The 24,240-nt window shown below is 37.7% G+C and overlaps 1 long non-coding RNA gene across 3 annotated transcripts in view; it reads right to left on the reverse strand.

Moving 5' to 3' along the window:
- LOC122211173 overlaps positions 1–24,240 on the reverse strand; it is a 239,316-nt gene that overhangs the window by 59,713 nt on the left and 155,363 nt on the right. For 2 of the 3 annotated variants that reach the window (XR_006198540.1, XR_006198538.1), the window contains exons 4-5: positions 5,970–6,130; positions 1,939–2,108 (exon numbers count right to left, since the gene is read on the reverse strand). This is a non-coding gene — a long non-coding RNA (uncharacterized LOC122211173). The remainder of the gene's footprint in view (positions 1–1,938; positions 2,109–5,969; positions 6,131–24,240) is intronic. The other variant, XR_006198539.1, reaches the window with a different exon arrangement.

The following is a 24,240-nucleotide window of genomic DNA, read 5'->3' on the forward strand; positions in this document are numbered from 1 at the left end:
CTTATGTAACATCCATATGAACTAGGACATGCAGTCACCTGATCCCCATGAGGATCTTCAGGAATCCGATATTTCTTCAGTCTTGACAATTCATGAACCCTAGGGCACAGATTTTAATTTTTTTCTTTTGAAAATAGGGGTTCACAGATTTGATGAAAGGTTTGAACCCTCACCTCAGAAAAATGTGCATGTGTTTGCCTGTGTGCATGTGTGCGTGCACACACACACACACACACACACACACACACACACTTCTACGCTGTTTCAGGCTGTCTTCAGGAGTTCACAGATCTCTTACTAGTATCTGCATGGCTGAAGCTAGCTTATGAGCGAATTTATTTAATTCACACTGAAGGAAAGCTTGAAGGGCAGCTAGAAAATGTAGTCACTACTTGGGTAGCCATGTGCCCTCTTAAAATCTCAAAAGAGAGTGGTGGTCTATTTCTATAGGGAAACAAGGAAGAGGAGAATGGGTTCTGGGAATATTTAGCTGCCTCTGCCACAAATTGCATAAAAATACTAAATCTACATATCAGATACTAATACTATGTATATCTGGATGATGAAATAATGAGTTATTTTTAAATTTTCTCTTTCATTCATTGTATTCTTTCACATTCACTTTATGATATTGGACATTTCCATACTCTTCTGAATTCCTAAAGACATCCTTTGTAATCTAGTATGTGAAAATAATTGTAAATGATTCATATGTGCTGTTGAAAAGTATGTTTTCAATTTACAGGGTTCATATATATCTCTTACATTAAGTTTGATAATGAGTTCTTCAAATCTTCAGTTCCTATACTAATTTTTGCCTAATGAGAGAAGAATATAAAAATCTTCTAGTATAATTAGGAAACATTTAAATGTTTTCCTTGCAATGAAATAAATATTTGCTTTCTATATTTGAGACTGTGTTGTCTTTGCCCATAAAAGTATCATTTTATACTCCTGGTGAAACATTTCCTTCGTCATGTACTGACACCATTCCTGTTAATGGTTTTGCATTAAATTGTATTTTGTCTGATATTTATATTGGCACACCAGCTTTCTTTTGCTTAGTATTTCTCAGCAAATTTTTTTAATTTCCATATTCTTAACATTTCTGAATTATATTCCTTTATGGATATCTCCTGTGCATTGCATAATTTAATTTTCTCTCTTATGTAATCTAATTTCTGAATAATTTTACTTTTACCATCATTAATTTTTTGTCTTTTATTTACCATTTTTGCTTATATTTTCATCTTTTCTACGATCTGTTGGATTGAGTTTGCTGGGGCTTTTTTAAGTGTTCCAAGCCACCTTTATTTAGAAATTATGCACTCTATTTTTATTCTTTAAGTAGCTAACTTTAAATTTTTAACATGGATACTTAAAAAGATTTAACGTTAATCAATATCTCTATTCTCTTCCTGAATAATTGAAGGGCCAACTCTGATCTCTCATCCTAAACTACTTCTATATTATTGTAGTCTAATGATCAACCTAATATATGGCTGAAGTGAAAAAGGGAGTTTTCCCAGCTCAGTCTGCCATGTTGACATGAGATCTATTTTAGACCTTTTATCCCATAAATTTTTATACCTCCATATAACAAATAAGTAATAATAAATAATAAATAAATATTTTATATTTATAGTTATTTACATTTATTTAATAATTATTAAATTATTTATATTTATATTACTTTATATTTATAATTATTTAAAATAAATAATTTAAATTTTTATACCTCCATATAATAAATAAGTAATAAAAAGATTATTTTACAGGGTATTTCTAGAGAGGAGAGCCAATTAAGTGAAATATGATTCTGGAATTAAAATATATTTTACTGGAATAAAGAGAATATAAGGCAAATGACTAAATATCAAAAACAATATGAAAGTTCAAGTCATTTTTCCTAATTTAAGAAAAAAAAAAGCAACTTACGCAACTGATCAACAGCAAACAAGTTGAAGATACAAAAGTTGAGGATGTTTTTGCTGAGAGATACCGTCAAACTTCTCTTTCAGTTATGATCATTATTCCATCCTTATTTCATGATTTTCTTATAAGAAGTAGAACTTTTAAGCATGATTTGTAGATATCAATGTCTAAAGCTGTAAAACATGAAACATACTGAGCTTCAAAAATGAGGAAGGAATTAGAAACTCTGCACCCCTGTCTCACCTCTGCTGTATTTTCATCTAATATTTTAGGCATAAGTAAAGAGGTGAGTAATAAAGTGGCATTATCTGAGAGGTGCCAAAAGTTCTGCCTATTCCCAAATCTTCCTATTTAGCCTAAAAGTCTCTAAAAAACCACCAAAAGAGTCACCTTCAGGTTTCAATCATTTTGTTTCAAAAAAAAAAAAAAAAGATATATGCACAAGTCCAATATATACATTTGGTTGTATTAATACATAAAATACAACTCACGAATTATGTAAATGTTTTCTACTTATCTTCATTTGGTTTGAATCAATGTATCCCTTTTGTTGTTTTCTAAAATTCCTTATCAAAAACAACAGACCATGGGGTGCCTGGATGGCTCAGTCAGTTAAGCACGTGACTGACTCTTGATCTTGACACAGGTCATGAACTCTCAATTCATGAGATGGAACCCCACATCAGGCTCTGTGCTGACAGCATGGAGCCTGTTTGGGCTCTCTCTGCCCCTCCCCCATTCGTGCTCTGCTCTCTCGCTCTGTCTCTCTCAAAATAAATAAACTTAAAAAAAAAAAAACTCTTAAAAAAACAACAGATCAGCTAGAGTACACTATGATAGAAGTCAAGAATGAGTATACATCTGACAGGTAGGTATATTTATTAAAATCAAGAACCTAAAATACAATCTGTTTCTGGTAGTCTATGAACTGAGGTTACATAAATGGCATTTACCCTTGTTGAGTCTAGAATTCAAAATAAACTTCTAGAGGCGCCTGGGTGGCTCAGTCAATAAAGGTCAAGTGCTCAACTCTTAATTTCAGCTAGGTTATGATCCCAGGGTCCTGGGATGGACTCCTGCATAGGACTCCGTGCTGAGTCTGGAGCCTGCTTCAGACTATTTCTCTCTCTCTCCTTCTGCTCCTCTCCCTTGCTCCTTCTCTCTCTCTTTCAAATAAAAAAAAAAAATAAAAATAAAAAAAAACTAAAACCAAAACAAAATAAACTTCTAGATGTCTCAATGATAATGATGATGATGATAGCAGCACTGAGAGTCCTCCCTGTATAAGTGATTCACATAAACAACCTCTTTATATTTATCACATTCCTATGAGACAGGTAACTATTATAAGGTCATTTCACAGGTGAAGAAACTGAGACTATGAGAGTAATTAACTTGGTCAAGTTCCCATATTAAAATATGGTAGACCATATTTTGGGTCTACCTGCTTATTTAGGTCAGGCTGCTTATTTTCAAAGCTATGCATTTAACCATTAAACTAAGAGTATCTCCTGACTCTGCTATGTTTACACAGCATCTATACCTTCCCTTGTTCCACTCTTAAGAGGCCCCCAAGTGTCCATACCATTTCTTTGCTTTCCCTATGGCAAATCCATATGGCACAGCAAGACCTGCGAGGTACAATTCTCACATACACTGAAACATGGGTACAATGGGGAAACCTGCTTTAATTATTGCCAGCACCCTCTCAGGGACATTATTCAGTGAAAGGTAATGTTGAAATAAAAGTTGTCCCCAGGTATGAAACAGCCAATTTTGTAACAAGTGTAATCATGAACAGTCAGTGACTGTTCTTGGATGTTGTCCAGCACACGCACCATGAGAATGGCAATTCTTTGTCTATTGCTTATTTTAAATAGCAGCCAGTGAGGATTTGGATAGTGACAGGGTGTTTAGTGTTTTCTTCACATGTAGTAAGTAGAAAATGCCAGCACACTTTTTCACGATACCAATTTTATCGTCTTTAAAAGACTGAGATAGCCCTTGCTTATTGTTGAAATCATGTTTGAAAAGAATCTCCAGCACTCTCAGTTTAAAGAAAAAAAATGCCTGTTTGTTTGTTTTTGACTTCTTATGTTAAAAACATATTGCGTGAAAAGATATGATTTCATCATCTTCAGACAGACTGTCTTCTGCCTCTTTCCCAAGTGTGTTAGCAGAAATCAAAATGAACAATATTTAAAAGTAAAGTTATAAATATTTCTAATGGAGTGAAGAAAAACATCCAGAGAAGAGCTGCTTTCTAGAACTACAGTGACCTAGATTTAGGACCCACTGGGTTCTTAAACTCTGTTCCCACTGTTATATTTACCTTGACCGTCTATTAGTCTTTTAGTACAGTGATTACATAGCATATTTCCGAATAAAAGACCCATGTATACAAATAGTTGGATTTCTTTTACTTTCATAACCTATATTACACAGATGTTCAAAGAAAATTCTATCTTTAACTTCTCTTCAGAAAATGTTTTTACTTCTCTCCAGAAAATGTTTTTAAGGATTCAAAATAAAAGTAATGCCTCACTTGTAATCTTATATTGGAGACTGATGACACTATATCATCTTTTCTCTTATGGATAAAGGACAGGGTTTTTTCTCCTTTTAGCATTTAACAACGAACAAAGGCATAAAATAGCAATGGAGTGTTATAACTCTTTCACACAGCATTTTACTCTCATAATACATTTGTTAGATTGGTAAAGATTAAACAAATTTTTTTGTAAGCCTCATTTTAAGAAGGTGGCATTATCACATAAAATGCTTCAGTAAAATAGTGTCCTGTAGTTCAATGACTGTCATAATATTACAGAACCTTGTTAAAAAGTAGAGATAACCAGAAAGTATTTGCTAAGGGGAAAAGGTAACTGTCCAATTAAATAGTTGCTTTCATAGAAACAGAAACTTAAATAGTCAATCCGTCTCTTCTAATAAACTTCTTCCAGTCTTAGCAAAAAAGAGTTTGTTTGGTCAAGTTTTCTTCCTGTATTTGGAGAAATTAGAATATGTTCTGAGATTATGCTATAAAATATGGTGAAGAAAATAAGAGAATAAGTAAAACATCAACCAAAGTATAGCACATGACCTTGGGGTGCCTGGGTGGCTCAGTCGGTTAAGTGTATGACTTAGGCTCAGGTCACAATCTTGCAGTTCGTGGGTTGGAGCCCTGTGTCAGGCTCTGTGGGGACAGTGCAGAGCCTGCTTGGGCTTCTCTCTCTCTCTCTCTCTCTCTCGCTCGCTCCCTCTATGTCCCTCTCTCCTGCTCCTCCTGTGTATTGTCTGTCTTAAAAATAAATAAATGAGGGGCGCCTGGGTGGCGCAGTCGGTTAAGCGTCCGACTTCAGCCAGGTCACGATCTCGCGGTCCGTGAGTTCGAGCCCCGCGTCAGGCTCTGGGCTGATGGCTCGGAGCCTGGAGCCTGTTTCCGATTCTGTGTCTCCCTCTCTCTCTGCCCCTCCCCCGTTCATGCTCTGTCTCTCTCTGTCCCAAAAATGAAATAAAAAAAAAAAAAAAAAAAAAAAAAAAAAAATAAATAAATGAACTTAAAAAAATAAAAATAAAAAAATGAAGCCCAGCACATGATCTTAATCCAACATATCCATAGCCCTCTGCACACACAAGCATACCCCCTACTGCCCCACAATTGAATATGAATCTAAAACTCAACTAACAAATACATGCATGTCTCTGGGAGTGGACCTTTGGTAAATCATTATAAAAAAGCAAAGAAAGTAAATAAAATGTTAATTGTTAGTGATAACTCACAATTGTAACCAATGAAGGAATAAAATACCTGACACACTGATGACTACAAAAATCATGCACATGTATGGGAAACAGAGTTCAATGACTAGCGAGTATATTAGTGACTCATGATGCTGTGTACCTAGATTGTAGAAAGATGCAATGACTTTGAAATGATGCGAAATAATCAGCCTGCAACCCTTGTGATGTCTGTTTCTTTGCAAAAAATGTGTGAGAGTTCAGAAAAGTGTATTGATGTCCATTTAGCTCACCAATGACGCAATCCAGATGGTTACTAGGCAGTAAAATTATCTTCCCAAGAGACAGTTGCACAGATTGTCTTATCTGCTTCTGCAGTCTGAGTTATCTGTTCTCAAAAGTTCTCGAAGTATATTCTGGTTGAGAGGAAAGTTGCCAGCCTTTAAGGTAAAATCTGATGGAATAGTTCACGGGAGAAGATTTTTAAAGGACATTCATTCACTTAACATACACAAGAAATTGCATGTTTTCAGGAAATAGCAGTTGAATGCAAAATGTTAGGGAATCTTCAGAAGATATTGCATATAAGAAATGGCAGTGCTGACCCTTTAGGAATGTGTCTTCTTCTGTATTGTATGAAATGAAGTGTCTACTTTGCCATTCTTCAGTAATTTGATCATGAGACTGTATTGTAATACCCATGGAGATGAAACCTGAAGCTTACGTTTTTACTCTTGGCAATGACTCAGACACTAGAACTGAGAACGTTCTGACAAGATTTCCGAATGATGCCAAGCAATATCTCTATGTGACAGACCTCGATATAAATATATTTTTCTTTTAAATCACTCACAGACTTTTTAATTTAATTTTATATTTAGAAAAAGTAAGAAAGTCACCTCCTGAATGTTTAGTGGCAGAGTAGAAACAAGTGGTCGAGGTTCTGATCTTTCATAGGAAAAGAGTGCACAGCTTTGGAGTCAAAGTTAGGGTCTAATCACAGCTCTGTCATTTACCACGCATGTGATACTAGGCAAGTCTGTCAACTTTATTGAACTTGTTTTCTTATCAATGAAGTGGTAATAATACATGACTTATAGGACTGTTGTGAGGGTTCAATTAAATCACAGATATGTAGGGGCGCCTGGGTGGCTCAGTCGGTTAAGCTTCCGACTTTAGCTCAGGTCACGATCTCGCGGTGTGCGAGTTCGAGCCCCGCGTCGGGCTCTGGGCTGATGGCTCAGAGCCTGGAGCCTGTTTCCGATTCTGTGTCTCCCTCGCTCTCTGCCCCTCCCCCGTTCATGCTGTGCCTCTCTCTGTCTCAAAAATAAATAAACGTTAAAAAAAATTTTAATAAAAAAAATCACAGATATGTGATATGCATGGTATACTGTCTTGTACAAACTCCTCAGATGCATTCATAGTATAGAAAGAAAGTCTAATTGTCTTCAGTACAAATATAAGGTTATACCAAGACTATACCTGAAGTCCAACCAGATATAAAGGGAAAAATTGAGTATCAGGATTGCTCTTGTAAGGCTTGCTTGATGACAAATTATTGGTTTGACTTTGTGCCTTCATTGAACCGATTTTGACTGAGAAATCAACCAAAACAGTTCCTGAGAGCTATATATATTTTTTTAATTAATGTTTATTTACTTTGAGAGAGAGAGTGAGTGGAGGAGAGGCAGAGGGAGAGAAAGAGAGAGGATCCCAAACAAGCTCATGCTGCCAGCAAAGAGCCCAACGTTGGGCTTGAACTCAGGAACCGTTCAGATCAAGATCTGAGCCAAAACCAAGAGTCAGAGGCTTAACCAACTGAGCGGCCGAGAACTGTGTTAACACAGATTTCAGTTTTCTCTTTTCTAGGTTCATCTAATATACAAAGGTAAATAAGACCAAAACCCAATATGTATATTGAATGCTTAAAGTTTCTATTAGTTGTAGTATTTATTCAATGAGTAGTCAGAGACAAGGGCTACTCAGCAGATGCCAACAAGATAACTACCTTGTCTTTTCCAAATTGCACTATTATATTTTAGAGCCTCATCAAAGCCACATGGTCAGTGTTAAAAATTCCAACCATGGCAGGAAGTTAAGGAACAGGCTAGTTAAAAAGGTAGTTCTTACAGGAATAACACTCATTTGAAATTACACTCTAGTTTAAAAAATAAACTCTAAAATGCAGTACAAAACCTCACTATGATGGGCAAATTTTTGTGAGCCTGGAAGAATTTTTGAACACATGCTTTAAAAAAATGATTATGGTCACATCAGTTTAAATTAGACTGAGAAATAGAATACTCAGCTTTGTTCTTAGGAGGAGGCAGTCAGGCAAGAGAAGTACATTTTAGTTAAATGTCATATTCAGACAATACAATTAAAGTATCTGAAAATGAATAAACATCTTCTTGAGTTTCAGAAGAATTGGGCATAAAAACTTTTGCAGGATCCTGTTGCTAACTAAGATATCAGATTTCAAAATATGCATATTAAAATTAAATGGTTCTTTCAAAACAGTGAAAATAAAAAACCATTTGTATACAATCGAGACAGGTAATGATGCAAAAAATTGCTCCATAAATCAATCAGCTCTCTATACTTGTTTCATTAAAGGATAATATACTGGGATATCATTTCAGCAACATTGCCAAAGCTTTCCAGAATTTGATTTCAATCCAAAACTTTTAGCAGAACTCAGCACTTTAGAAACAAAGCAACAAAGGGAAAAGGAAAATCCAGTGCACGTGTACATTTCCATGATATTTAGTGTGTAACAGCATAGTTGCAGCATAGTGGTCAACCAGTCCCCCTAAAATACTAAAGAAACTTGAAGGCAAGCTGAAGGGTTCTGTTCAATCCTCCCATAACAATATTGTAAAGGCCTTAATATTTGTAAACAATCCATTAGTTTCATGTGCATTTATAGTTATGTAACTGCATCTTTCCACAAATTTTTGAAAGTCTGGAAGTAGACTGTGGGGGTTGGAGAGAGGCAATGTATTACTCAATCATCAAATACTTAACAATATGCCCAACAAACCATGAGGCTATTTGAGTGAAACAACTACATCCTTGTCTGTTGTTGCTTCTAATCAATTATCAGGATTCACTGACAAGATACATACACTTCATCGTGTTACTTTTTCAAAGAGTCACCTACATATACTGAATTTAACATACACAATGATGTAAAAACTTAAAGAACTAACAAATGTATCTGAAAAAATAAAGCCTCAAGAACAGTTGAGTGTCAGTATAGCATAAGCAAACACTCGGAATTAGAGAATACTTAAAATCTCAGATCTATCACTTACTAGAAATCAAGTTGAATCTCTGTATTTCTTCTGTTTCATCTATAAAATAAAGGGCATAACATTGAAATGGAATGTCCCTATGCCTTTATTTTAGGGTATGATCATTTCCCTAGAAAATTTAAGGTAATTAATGAAAATATTCAAAACTAATAAGAACCCAAGAAAAGCAACAACAACAAAATAAATGATTTTCCAATATTCCAGCATGACCTTTGAGAAAAATATAATTAAAAAATATTATGCCATTAAAAATTTTTTAATAAAATAAAAAAATACTATGCTGCAAATATTGAGTATCTAGGAATAAAGCCTATTAGAATTGTATAGGACAAAAATGAAATACATCATCAAAAATTTACTGAACAATATGAATATGAAAGGAGACTAGAAAAAATGGAAAGACCATGTCCCCGATGAAAAAAATTCAGTACTTCCTAAATTAAGTTTACAAAGTCAAGAATTTTAACAAAAACTCCAACGGAGTGTTTTGCATCTTGACAAGTTGATTTTAAGGCTCATGGGCAGAAAGAAAATGCAGAAGGAAACTGACCAAGACCACCTTAATTTCCCCTCAGCTTAGGCACGTTCCTTCCTGATTTGAAGACTTCCCCTCACTTAGATCATTTACTTTAGAAAATTTGAATTTTCTAAATTCAATTACTCTGCCATTCTGAGATATAAACAATTATGAATTGAATTAATTATGAATTCTTACTCTGCCATTCTGAGATATAAACAATTTCCTCCAAGCCTCTTGCCAGTTTCACATCCCAGGAATGTATTTGTCAAGAACCTGGAAACCATCCTTTTGAAACATAATCATCAAGTAAGGCAGTACCCTTTTATCCCAGTCTCTGAGGGGAGATAGAGCCGAATTTCCACTAAGCACCTAACAGCAGATACAGGTGGTCTGGTCACATTGACCAACCTCCCCCTCATATCCTGGAATACTTTTCTACCAGCTCACCCCAGCACTTAAAGGTGCTCCCATCTTTTGTGTCAGCACAATGGAGTTCAATCTCTCTCTCCCATTGCAACAGGTATGCCAGTCTCCTAATGGGGTCAAAACTTGGAATCCCCTGGAGAGGTTTTTAAACCACAGACTGCTGGGTCCTACCTTTGGTTTCTGAATCAGTAGGTCTAGCAGGGGCCAAGAATTTGCCTTTTTAAACTTGTTCCCAGATGCCACTGATGCTGCTATTTTGAAAACCAGATTTTGAGAAACGATTACCTAATTTTCACAACGCCACTGTGTTTATACAGTGGATCCTATTGTGTGTCAGATGAAATGTATTTTATAAATTATTGTAATGAGAAGGTACCATGGCTGCTTCCATGTTATTACCGCATGGCCAGGCAGACATTGGCAATCTTGGTGTTGCATTTCCAAAAATATCCGTGATCTTGGATTATTTTCTATTATGCTCTATATTAGTTTCTTAGGGCTGACAACCTAAAATACCATGAACTAAGTGGCTTAAAACAACAGATTTTTTTTCTCTCACATTTCTGAAGGCCAGGAGTACAAAATCAAGTTATTGGCAAATTTGATTCCTTCTGGAGACTGTGAGGGTGAATCCGTTTCATGTGTCTCTCTTAGTTTCTTGTGGCTTCCAGAAATATTTAGGGTTCCCTGGTTTGCAGATCAAACATCGCTCAAATTTCTGATAGCCTCTGCCATCATGTAGATGTTCTCTCTGTGTATTAACTAATCAAATCTGCAAAGACTTTGTTTCCAAGTTCTGAAGCTCTGGGTGGACGTGAATTTGAGGGGACACTATGCAATTCAGTACATGCTCTCACCTGGAGTTTCTTAACTGCTTTGTCGTCCATGATGGCAAGTGACAAAATATGGTCTCTGTTATTTTTTAGCCTTCAGAGTGGCTGGGAGCAGTGCAGGGCAGACGGAGTCCACATCCTCGGGCACTATATCAAACCTCAACTGAGTATTCCGTGTGCCATACAAACATGGTCATTTTCTATGTATGCCACGATAGGAAAAAGATTGGAAAGCGCTATAGCCAACTGAGCTAAATAAATACAAAGAAATGAAGGTAATAATGTTATACTCCTCTTTCACCACAATCAAATCAAATTATGCCAAGTCCTCCTAGGAAGTAAGAAATCCTGTAGGAAAGAATATTAGTCCTCTTGTACTCCCTTCGTGGAGAAAATTAAATGGTCCTACTCCAAAATGGTCTCATTGGAGTTTTATACTCCTTAACAACTTTGAGGTTCCATTATGTTATATTTCAATAACTGGCAATCTTACAGGAAACATTTTTTAAACTACTACTATGTGTCTGACTAAGGATGCAAAGATACTATATCAGCTGAAGGAGCTTAAAAATTCAGTGGGAGATGCAATTCAAAAGAGATAATTACAAAACAGTCTGTTAAATTCAGATACTGAGATCTACAAAAGGAGCTGCACCTTATAAAATGTGTCCACACAGATCTCATTTATTTCCCCAATGCCCTGTGAGATACACAGAGGAATTATTAAGCCCGCCTTAGAGATGAGGAAATTGAGACTCAGAGAGGTTAGGGAATCTATCCAGGGTCATATAGCTAAAGCAGGAACCCAGGTTTTAGCTCCTCCTCCATTGCTGTTCCACTAACACCACTTTATCCATCTCGCACAGAGGATTTAGGAAACCACAGCAGGGTTCTTTCCTTCTCTGTACAGACAGGGAGGGGAGGAGGGTAACCTCACCAGTGCAGAGAATCTTGCGCGCTGTTACCAAGGCTAAGCTTAAAAGCCATAAATTTATGACAGACATAAATATATAAAGAGCTAAGTTTCTAAGAACAGTAACTTGTCGACCTAGCAAGAATATAGTCCTCTTTTGCAGACGACTGACTCGAAAGTCATCCGAAGAAACCCTGTCTTATTACTGAGTACTCTCCATGGTCTTTTATTCGTCAGGTTCAGAAACAAAATGTTACCACTTCAGGAGTCCGCAGACAAGCCTTTTTGGAGCACCAGAGCCCCAGTCAAGATCGTAGTCCCAAGGTCCTCTGAGGGCAAGTGGTGAAGCCAGGCCACACAGGACTAAAGAAAAGACAGGGTCAACCACAGCACTGCAACACTTTCAGTCTCATTTCTCCTCAAAACTGGCTGCAGTTGTGTCAAATTCCCAGATAGTTCGCACACTTTCCATCCTCACACTCATGCAGAAACAAAAGCAAAAACAGAAACGCTTCTTTTAAATACGTTCCCTATGCAAGCAGAGCTCCTTCCCCACTAGTCCACAACCCCAAACAACTCTGCATTCAAAGTTTCCAAGGAGCAAATGAAGATTTCCCCGAGAGCTATAACTGCTAGACCTACAAAAGAGGTGTGTGTGCGTGTGTGTGTGTGTGTGTGCGCGCGTGTGTGTGTGTGTGTGTGTGTGTGTGTGTGTGTGTGTGTATGTCTGCCTTCCTAAACTCAAACCAGACATGGGAGATGAAGACAACATAAGGGAGATGTTTTCACTGCTATTAATAACATTTTCACTCTTTAATGTCAATAATGTATGATTTGATGCTTATATAAAAAATTCAAATAAAAACAGATACCTCAGGAATAAATCCAGAGCGTCGCTGTTCTGCATGCCCACAATCCCAAGTTCTCTCCCTGTCCAGTGGCCAGGCTTTGTGTTCAGCCTTTTGTTCAATTCCTATTGTATACATTTGCATACATATGTGTGTACTTATACATATGTATCTTTGGGGTTTTCTTTTTCATGAATAAATCATCTTTACAAGTTGCTCTGCAACTTGTGGTTTTCAATTTAACAATGTCTCCACAATTTTACTTGTGTCAGGGCATAGGGAGCAATCTCATTCTTTTGTAAAGACGGCTTGTTATTCCAGAGTATAAATGACTCATAATGTGTTTACTCACCGTGTTTACCCTGCAGTGCCACTGCAAAGTTTTTCCATGAAAATCCCACCATCTCTGGTGGACATCATTCCCGTTCTCTGCCTCGTGACTGGCCTTTAAATATATTACACACCAGTGCTTGATATTTGGAAAGCATCCCAGTAAAACAAGATGGAAGTTTATATTTCTTATTTTCAGTTTTGTATAGAGCTACAAATTTATAGACATGAAGTCTGTGACACCTGAAAAATCAGCCAATAGAAAATCCATATGTTTTAATACAATTGATTCCTATTTTCCATTAGAGTTGCATATATAGAGAAAAACCAATATAATGATCTCTTCTTGAAACAGCACTCATAAATTACCATTGATGGAAAGAGTTTTATTGCTAAAAAGATTACAGAGTATGTAATTTTAAACATTATAAACAATGCATTCTCCCTAGTGTTTAAGTTTTCACATTTTATAAAGTTCTTAAGCACTCCCTCAGAGCCAAAACAGTCTGATCGGGGATTTCTTTGAGAAATTGTTTCAGGATTATTTTTGTTTTCAAGCATCTGTCTTCAGAGGGAAATGGCCCTCCAGCCCCAGGAAACAGTCACCTCTTGAAATTACTATGCAAAATTCACTAAATAGGGATAAATTAATGATTCACAACCAAAACCCTAGATCACTCTCTTTCCAATCCACAGTTTACTTCTAAAATCTCATCCAGGGGCACCTCAGTAGCTCATTTGGTTAAGCGTCTGACTTCAACTCAGGGAGTTGGAGCCCTGGGTTGTCAGGCTCTGGGCCCACAGCTCAGAGCCTGGAGCCTGCTTTGGATTCTGTGTCTCCCTCTCTCTGCCCCTCCCCTGCTTGTGCTCTGGCGCTCTCTCTCTCTCTCTCTCTCTCAAAAATAAACATTACCAATTTTTTTAAATAATAAAAAAATAAATATCATCTAAACCAAAGAAAGGTAGTCCTCTTGCATTGAAGAAATCTTCAAAATTGTATCAGAAAAACAGGCTTTTTGAGATGAGAGAGGGGGTTGGTTGAGGATGTACTGCTTAACACTTAGGAAACAGAAACAATAGACCACAGGATCAGATGAACTGATCTGTCACTGGCCAGGAATAAATGGCCTTATCGCTCCACAGGGAATGAAAAAGTCACTGGAGATGGATCTTGTTTCACTGGCCCTACTCTAACTTTGCTAAGGATGATGCTGAAATAATAAATCTATACTTAAACTTTTGTTGCAGTCATATTAATGAGAATCTTAATACTCCTCTGTTGTCATCTTTCCAAGAAAGGCATGATCAAAACTGAAAAAAAAAAATGAATGTATACTATCTCCCTCCCTTCTTTCTTTCTTTTTAAATTTTTTTTTAAATTTTTATTTCTATTTTTGAGAGAGAGAGAGGCAGAGTGTGAGCAGAGGAGGGGCGGAGAAAGACAGACAGAATCTTAAGCAGGCTCCAGGCTCTGAGCTATCAGCACAGAACCTGACGCAGGGCTCGAACCCAGGAACCATAAGATTATGACCTAAGCCAGAGTCGGATGCTTAACCGACTGAGCCGCCCAGACACCCCTCCCCCTCTTCTTTCATTCCTTCCTCCCTTCCTCTCTCCATCCCTCCTTCCCTTCCCTTCTTTTCTTCCATCTTTCTATCCCTTCTGCCAGCCTTTCTTTTTCTCACCCTTGTTGGGCAGGGTTTCTCAACCTCAACACTACTGACATTTGAGGCCAGATCACGCTCTCCTGTGGGGTAATACCCTGTGCATCACAGGAAGTTTAGCAGCCACCCTGACCTCTACCCACTAGGCTCCAGCAGTACCCCCTCAGTTTGGACAACAGACATGTCTCCACATATGGTCAAATATACCAGGCAAAATCATCCCCTTTGGAAATCACTGTTGTAGTGTTTGTTAATTATGACATTTACTGCTGCAAATTCTTAACCCAACCTACTCTATCCACACACGTTGTCAGCCTAGGAACTGATGTTACTTCCCCCCATGCCAGGTAGTGTCACCTCACGCACTATTCTCAACATCCTGCTCACCCCAGGAACAGCAACATAACAGAACTATTACAGTAAAAGTAATTATCAGCTTCTGTTCTAAGTGCTTTAACATGTTTTAACATAATCCCTGTGTGATTCAGTTTCCTCACCTGTAAAAAGGAAATAGTAATAGTAATTACCTGCAGGATCCTGTAAGAACCAAACAAATTAATGTATGGAAAGCATTTAGTTGGGTCTGGCATTTAGTAAATGCTGCCTTAAGCATTAACGATCCTTACCTTTATTGTTATTGTTACCATCTTGCCAATTCAGTCTCACTACTGCCCTGGCAAATGGGGGAACTGGGATGTAAACACGAATCTACTAAACCCCCAAGCCTGGGCTCCTAAGCATTGACGCTGCCTTAAAAAGAGAAGCACTAAAAATAACGTACGAAGAGGTATATTTGTAATTTGTACTTTTCTAGGATCAAGATTTTAGGAGGCAAAGAAAAACAAGAGAAAGTAATTTTATGCTTTACTTTAACCCAGTGTATCAAAAGTATCATAATTTCAACATGCAGTCAATATAAAACATCAATGAAATAATTTACATATGTATTTTTGGTACCCAGTCCTCAAAATCCGGTGCTTACAGCTCATCTCAGTCTGAACTAGACACCTTGCAAGTGCTCAACAGCCGTATGTGGCAGGACTGTTATATTGGACGTACAGGGTCAGACTCAGGACAGATCAAGGAAACTATACATGTGAAGAGCCCCCTCCGCATCATGTGCCAGTCATGTGGTTGAATGTCTTGACATCCTCACTCAATGGGATCCTCTTTAGTGAAGTGCCTATAGCTCGCTAGCCATTGTATAGCACACACAATTGGAAGCGCTTGATGCTTATTGAACAGAAGCATGAATGCAAAAATGAATAAATGCATGAATTTAGGACAGAATGACATAACATAAAAACCAAATAGCAGGCTGCATATATATTTTTTTAACCTTAGAAAGCAGGCAAGTTGGGAAATTCAAAACCTCTATTGTAAGACTCATTTGGCTGCTGAGAGAAAAGTGTCAGAACTATAACAGATGCATCACTCAAGTCTCCTGCTGTCAATCTGATAAAATCCTGAATTTTTTCACATTAAAAATGCACATTAAATTTTTTTATGTATTCACATCCCGCCTGTAGAATTACATGATTGTATAAAATTCATTTTAAACTCTCTTGAGGATAGAATGTAAGTAAAATCTCTTCAAAAAATTTTACAGAAATACCACACAAGAATGGACGGTTGATAGGAATGCCAAAGTCTGAATTGTGGCTAAATAACAAAAGTAGGAACCTCAGGTAACATGCTTTTCAAAAGTGAGTAAATATTCTCAGTCATTTGAGCTATTTTGTTGAACACGATTCCTTATTCACTTTTTTCTTAAAATATGGAGCCCAAGCCAGGCATAATATTCCAGATCATTGAACAAGCACAGGATACAACGGAATTATTAACTCTTTTAATACATTTTGCAATTATAAATCTGTTCCCCATACTAAATTTTAAAACCTCTGCTAACTCACTTCTATGGGTCATTTTCTTTTTTTTTCCCAATATATGAAGTTTATTGTCAAATTGGTTTCCATACAACATCCAGTGCTCATCCCAAAAGGTGCCCTCCTCAATACCCATCACCCACCCTCCCCTCCCTCCCACCCCCCATCAACCCTCAGTTTGTTCTCAGTTTTTAAGAGTCTCTTATGCTTTGGTTCTCTGCCACTCTAACCTCTTTTTTTTTTCCTTCCCCTCCCCCATGGGTTTCTGTTAAGTTTCTCAGGATCTACATAAGAGTGAAACCATATGGTATCTGTCTTTCTCTATATGGCTTATTTCACTTAGCATCACACTCTCCAGTTCCATCCATGTTGCTACAAAGGGCCATATTTCATTCTTTCTCATTGCCACATAGTACTCCATTGTGTATATAAACCACAATTTCTTTATCCATTCATCAGTTGATGGACATTTAGGCTCTTTCCATCATTTGGCTATTGTTGAGAGTGCTGCTATAAACACTGGAGTACAAGTGTATGGGTCATTTTCATATACAGGCCCACAAATCAAACATTGCCCAACCTCTGCATAAACATATGTAAACGGAAATGCATACTACATAGATACATAGATGTAACACTAAATTTTAACAGTGTCACATGAGCTCCTATAACATGTAATCTTCTTCGATTTCAGTCATAGTTCCAGATTTTTAGGTCAAAATTCATTTTACTCTGATGTCTACCACATTAACTAACTTTTCTAGCTTTCTGGCAATCACAGATATGATCAGCACACCCATATCTTCATTCAAATATTTATGAAAATATTAAACAAGGCAAAATTGAGGAGGAAGTGCTGTGGGGTGGCACTAGGTGCAATAGTTCTCACATTTTGTGTGCAAAAGAATCACCCTGGGGAGCTTCTTTAAAATGCAGACATCTGGGCCTCTCCTTCAGTAATTCTGATTCAGTGGGTCTGGAGTAGGGCCTAGGAATATAAATTTTTAAAAAGCACCTGTGGAAATAAAGGAAGAACACCAAATGAGAGCAAGCAAAGGCTATTTATTCCGAGCTTGCTCTAGCAAGGGAGTTAGTCCCATCTCTTGCATGTGGCAGACAGGCAGCGAAGCAGAAAGCCTTTATTGGGGCGGGGGGGGGGGGGGGGGGGGGGGAGGGGGGGGGCGGGGATAGGAACGAAGGCTTCAGGTGCTATGGGCTGAATTTTTGTGTCTCCCTCCCAAATTCAAATGTTGAAATCCCGACTCCCAGTGTCATGATACTAGGAGGTAGGTCCTTTGGGAGGTAATTAGATCATGAGGATGGAGTGCTTATAAAAGAGACCCCAAAAGCTTTCTCACCCCTTCTGCCATGTGAAAACAGCAAGAAGGCTGCCTATGAACGGGCTCTCACCAGACACCAAGCTGTCAGAACCTTGATCCCAGCCTCCAAGATTGTGAGAAATAAATGCTTATTGCTTAAACCACCCTTTGTTATAGCAGCCCCAACACCTGAGAAATCAGATATGACCAGATTGAAGGCTGTCGGCATGGGAAAGCTGCAGGCAGGCAAAGGAGAAGGGGGCCATTCCATGTGACTTGTTAGAAGAACGTATTTGGCGTTCTCCCACTAACCCTAAATTGGAAACAGGGGTAAAAATGAGGACACTTGCGGTTATTAATCAAGTCCTGACACCTTGGGGCCAATTGTTATAGGGGTTATTTTTTGGCTTCCTGGGCTGTTAGATACAGATAATAATCTGACTTCCTGCACTAGTTACTCTTCCCAGTAGGTTGGCTTATTAAACTGGTTGCTACAATTTATAGGTCAGAGTTCTATTCTTATATATAGTGTGATCATTGTCTCTGATGCTCCAAGAAATTCTGATGCAGGAGGTTCTCACACACGGCATGCCAGATGTTTAAAGAGCTTATCTTTATCTCCCTGTTTGACTCTGGTTAAACCAGGCTCTCCACCAGTTGACATTTCCCCAACTGGCCCCAGTCCATACGGATATTAAGATAAAATGACCAGTTGGAATAATAACCACTTCTTTGTGTAGCCCTTCACAATTTACTATTTTTTACATTCTTCTTCACATTTAGTCTTCATATCACCTTCATTTATAAGGGGCATGATTTTATATTTCAAACTAGTGGAGCATGCGTTCTCAAATATTGCTAGCAACAATGAGAAATGGCCCAGTCACTTTGGTTGGCTTCCAGTTGGGAAAACTGTTTCAAAGTTTCTTATGAAGTTAATATTCATCGACCATATGACCTAGTAATGCTACTACTGGATATATACCCTACTACAATGAAAACTTATACTCATGCAAAAATCTGTATGTGAATATTTACAATAGCTTTATTCATTAACGCCCAAAACCAGAAACAACTCACATGTCTTTTAAAATGGGTGACTGGATAAATAAACTGTGTCACACCCAAGCAATGGAATACTACTCAGCATCGAAAAGAAATAAGCTATCGATTCAAGAAACAACATGGAAGAACCTTAAATGCATTTGCAAAATGAAAGGCTACATAGGGTCTGTTTCCATTTATATGACATTCTAGAAAAGGCAGAACTGTAAAGATGGAAAACATCAATGGCTTCTAGTGGCTTAGGAAGTATGAGGGAAAAGTAAATTACAAACAGGAAGCATAAGGAAATTTTGAAGATGGTAGAACTGCCCTTTAGGGAACAGTCATAGTGGATACATGACTCCATACATTGGTCAACCTTCATGGAACTGCATTGCACAAAGAGTAAATTTTACTCTTTGCCAATTTTAAAAACTCAGCCAAGATATTAGAGAAATCTAAAATAGAATGCAGCCTGTGACAAAAGAATTTAATTGTATGAATAATAGAAGTACACAGAAGGGAGTGGGTAAGAAAGGAGCTGACCTAAGTTTGCAAAACAGTGACTTGACTAAACACTATAAAGCTAAAGATAAAAGAACTATATACAAACACAGTACTCTAGGTGGTAAATTTGTTTCTCAGTGGGGTATGAGTTAGTAGTTCTGACACCACTACATATATATAGATATATATAGATATATATAGATATATATAGATATATCTATATATATGTGTGTGTGTGTGTGCGTGCATGCGATGACTCAAACAGATATGCAAATAAATTACAAATAATGGAAAAAATTCCTGGAGGCCCTACTCTTGAAAAAAAAGGCAAGGTTTATAACATAGATAAAATATAAAATTGTTTGGGTCCAGGACATGGTAAAAAAAATGTTTGTAGCATGAAATTTGAGTCCTAGAGAATAACACATTAATACAAGGGAACTGGGCATTTCTAAACATGATACAGAAAATACAGCCTGTATTTCTTTCTGCTTTTGGTTTAGAGCTTATCTATAGCAAGAGTGGTCAATGATAAGATAAAAAATATAATAAACCGTTGCAAGTATTTCAAAATAGTAGCAATAAGTAAAATCATCAATCAAAAAAATTGAAGGCTTTAAACCACCATGTAACATGATCCTATTACTACCTGTTATTGAAGTCAGCATAGTGATTACAAGAGATAACAAAATATATAAGTGCCAGATGATCAATGGTGATGGCTTTCCAAAGATTGTGTTTTGTGAAATGAAAATAAAAAACTGCTAACCTATGATCAGAATCAGTTTGCTCCTATGCTTTTCAATGGTATTGGAGTACATCAAATGAAGAATGCTGTATGGTAGGATCATTTTAAACATATCATAGGTGAGGAAGACCACTCCCCTCATTTAACCTCAGGTTTCAGAGATGGGATCTGCTTTCCATGACATTTATTTACGATGTACACTCTCTGGGGTACTGAGCACATTCACTGAATTTTGTGAGCCATCTAGTCCATTTTGAGTCACTCTGACGCTCATTCAATGACAAGATTGAAGCATGTTTCACCATTCCATGAGAATTTTGCTGTGTAAATACTATGGTCTTCATCAGAAAGGCAAAGAGTTCAGTAAGTAAAGCAGAAAACCTTAAGCGCAACTACCGTGAAATCGGAATTTTGAGTATCAGTCTTGCCACTTCCTTGTTGTAGACAAAGCTCTTACTCCGGGCCTGTTTCTTTGGCTGCCAGATCCTGATATTGATCCCGCCCCCGTTCTTTCCACGGCCTGTCAGGAGGTCCAAATGAGATTGTGCAAGCATCAGTGCTTTGTAACCTCATTACATTCATACATAGGAGAGTTGCCATGATGACCATAACTATTAACAAGAAAATTCTTGACATGAATGAAAATTGAAGAAAAACTCTTTATAATGACAGAAACATTACATAATGAGTGATTTTTACATTGATCAAATGATGTCGTTCTGAAAATCACCAATATGACCATTAAAATGTTCTTCCAATTATAGAATGTTCAATGATAAAGAAAAATACAAGAAAATTATAATGTAGTAACTCAAACAATTTATGAGTATCAAAAATTATGGGGGCGCCTGGGTGGCTCAGTCAGTTAAGAGTCCAACTCTTGATATAGATAGGCTCAGGTCATGATCGTAGGGTCGTGGGTTCAAGTCCCACGTTGAGCTCTGTGCAGAGTGTTGAGCCTGCTTAAAATTCTCTCTTTCCCTCTCTCTCTTCCCCTTTCCCCCCTCAAAAAAATTATGATTTCTTTATTTTGGAAATGGAAGTCATGATACTCCCCTTCTTTCCTTGCTTGACTTAACTAAGAAATAAATAAAGCATGCAAATTCATTCACACAAAGACATTGGAAATTTTCCTCCTGGGTGTACCTCTGTGATAAAAGGTTGTGAAAGCTGAATATAAAAGGAAAGAGTTATTGATGGTAGAATCCTGTCATCAGGGAAAGATTGACCTCTTTTCAATCACAGGAGATGGCAATTATCTGTTCTTACATAAAGCTAGATCTACTTTTGTCAAGTTAATGAAAGTAAATAAAACAAGGATTCTTTTGTTAATCCTGGAGATCAGATGATATAAAGAGAAAACCCTAGAAAGAAGATCAAGAGGCCTATTTCTAATCTCAGTTCTCCCCTGTTACTAGCTACACTGAACTTCAGATTTTTTCACCAATGTAGTAACATTACCCCACCTACTCCAAAGGGCGAGTGCAGAGAGAGACAGAAAATAAGAAAAAAAAAAAAATGTCAAATGAAACAAATGTGAGAGTGCTAAACAGTGGAGGTTATCAAGAGTGAGATTACAGTTTTCCATTTGGGAACTAATCGTACCACTCAGTAAACTCAGTGCTTAAAGTAAGAGTCTGCCCATAATCGAAAGATCAAAGTCTTAAAGACTAAATTCTTGGGAGTGGTGACGAATTTAACTTCTATCATTTCTTAAAAACATCAGTTCCTTTTTCGCAGGAGCACTGTGTCCCACCAGAGAGGCCGTTGTCCTTACCCAGGGGTCCACCTCTGCTCCTTAGTCTCAGCCTGACTGAGAAGAGGTGGAAATAAATTTGTGGAACTTTCTCTGTCAGCACCCTCTCAAGAAATTGAATGTTACGTCCATTGCCCTGGGACACTGTGGCAACTACCTGTACACTTTTCCATAGGTCCACTGCTGAAACAGGACTTAGAGACTTTATAGAGCCATGATCACTCTCAGCCTCAGTTTCCTCACCTGAAAAACGATATTATGCTAGATTATATCTTTGGTCCCTTTCTGCCCTAAAATTTCATGCTCATGTTCCGAATTGACAAGAAAGGAACCATGCTTACTTGGCTCCCAGTGGGAAACACTCCTGTCCCTGCAGAACACGGAGCCACTGTGCAAAGAGGCTTCTGAGTCTCCCAGGAGTGGACCCAGGATTTACGGGGCCTGAAAGTCATACATCTGGGGTGGGGGATTCTGCAAGCAGAAGAATACAATATTTTGAATATAAAATTAAATAAAGAAGACCTGTTTATTTACAATGAGAAAAGGAATTACAACAAAATTATAAATTTTAAAATGCTGACAAATAAACCGCAAAATCAAGACAGCATGTTTTTCTTAATTAACTGCTGATATACCTCATAGGACTTTTTCCTAGTTTTTCAGCTGTGTGCTCTTTCCTTCTTTGTATGATAGTGGTATTTACAATTCTTACATAAAGAGAATAAAATGATAATTTTGTTTTTCCTCTATCGTGGGCAATCCAAAGTTGTTTTTTATTATCGATGCTTAAGATGCATCAAACATGTGACTGCACACACACGTGTACTGTTTACACTACTGCTACCAGTGTGTGCCTGCAAATGCAAGGCTCCTGAGAACTTCTGTATGTCTCATTACTGTGAATGCTACAACATTTCTGTTGTGGTGAGGCACTGATAAGAACCAAATTCTCCACTTACAGCTTTGCCCACTGATGAATAAGTATTTCTGGAAGCTATTCTTGAATTAGCATAGCTAGCAATAACTTCACTATACATGAAAGTGGCTCCAAATCACATAAATACATAGCACCGACCCAAATTAAGTGTATCCTTAATTCAACTTTTCATTAATGAGTTCCAATGCCTATGGTCATTCCAACACCATGTGACAGGAGGAGTCATTTGTAGGGAAAGTAGCATTGGGAAGATGCAGAGGACCTCACAAATTATACCTGGAATGTCTAAATTTTGAAACTTTACAAGGAAAAAAAAATGTCCTCTCAGGGCTTTGGAAAGCACAAGATGAGAGCTGCTGAAGGTTATATGTCATTATATTTTCATGGAAAATCTTCCTCTGTCTCTCTCCAGGTGGCCTCAGCCTGCCCCTGTCAGCAGCAGCCTCGGTTGGAAGGAGGGAGACTCAGATTATTATCCAAAAGAGGACACCTGGGAAAGTCAAGAGAAGGAGCAAATTCTAGAGTATTTGGAATAGTTCCTAAAGATAAGATGGATGTAGTTTGAAAATAGTTACTGCCTCCATCTTGCATGAAGGACGGTAGGAAACTAGACAGCTGCTTTCCTAGGTATAAGAAGAGGAAATGACCAAGACTGGGTTAAAACTGGATTCTGCCAAAGGGGCCAGAGCATTTGTGTGCACCAGAGGCTGCACCAGAGGCTGCCAAATGTGAGATGGGGTAAGAGTGTTGGGAGCCACGACTGGTTAGTGATATCTGTAGGGCACTGAATTCCAAGGTGGTACCATTTTTTTATAATTTTTTTTAATATTTAATTATTTTTGAGAGGGAGAAAGGCAGAGTGCGAGCGGGGGAGGGGCATAGAGAGAAGGAGACACAGAATCTGAAGCAGACTTCAGGCTCTGAGTTGTCAGCACAGAGCTCGACGTGGGGCTCAAACCCACAAACCGTGAGATCATGACCTGAGCCGAAGTTGGACGCTTAACCAAGTGAGCCACCCAGGCGCCCCAAAGGTGGTACCATTTAATCCAGATATTCAACACCCCCGGCTGGATATGTCAATCCAAAGCAGAGAACATGAGCAAAATGATTGGAGATAGTATATAGAGATTCAAACTACATTCAAACTACTACTAGTATGTAGAGATTCATACTACACGTTATGAATATATACATGTACACACATACACACACACACACACACACACACACACACACACACACATAAAACTGTAGGCACGTAAGAACAAGTAGAGAATATAGCTCAGGTGGAAAACACTATGTCCAAGTCAGATACATGTGGGGAGAAACTAAAAAATACCATAATCAATGAAGGAGAGGCTTCCCTCCTTCCCTCTCTCCTGGTTTTCAGCAACTCAATGGTATGAGCAGGTAAAAGCAGGTAGTCACGTTCTGTTACGTAAGCCTAAGAAGGGTTATTTGCAACTCATAACCACAGCACTGCTAGAAGAATCTGGAAATTTTTCTGGTTTGCCTA

This window comes from Panthera leo, chromosome F2 (genome assembly GCF_018350215.1).
Source record: "Panthera leo isolate Ple1 chromosome F2, P.leo_Ple1_pat1.1, whole genome shotgun sequence".
NCBI lineage: Eukaryota > Metazoa > Chordata > Mammalia > Carnivora > Felidae > Panthera > Panthera leo.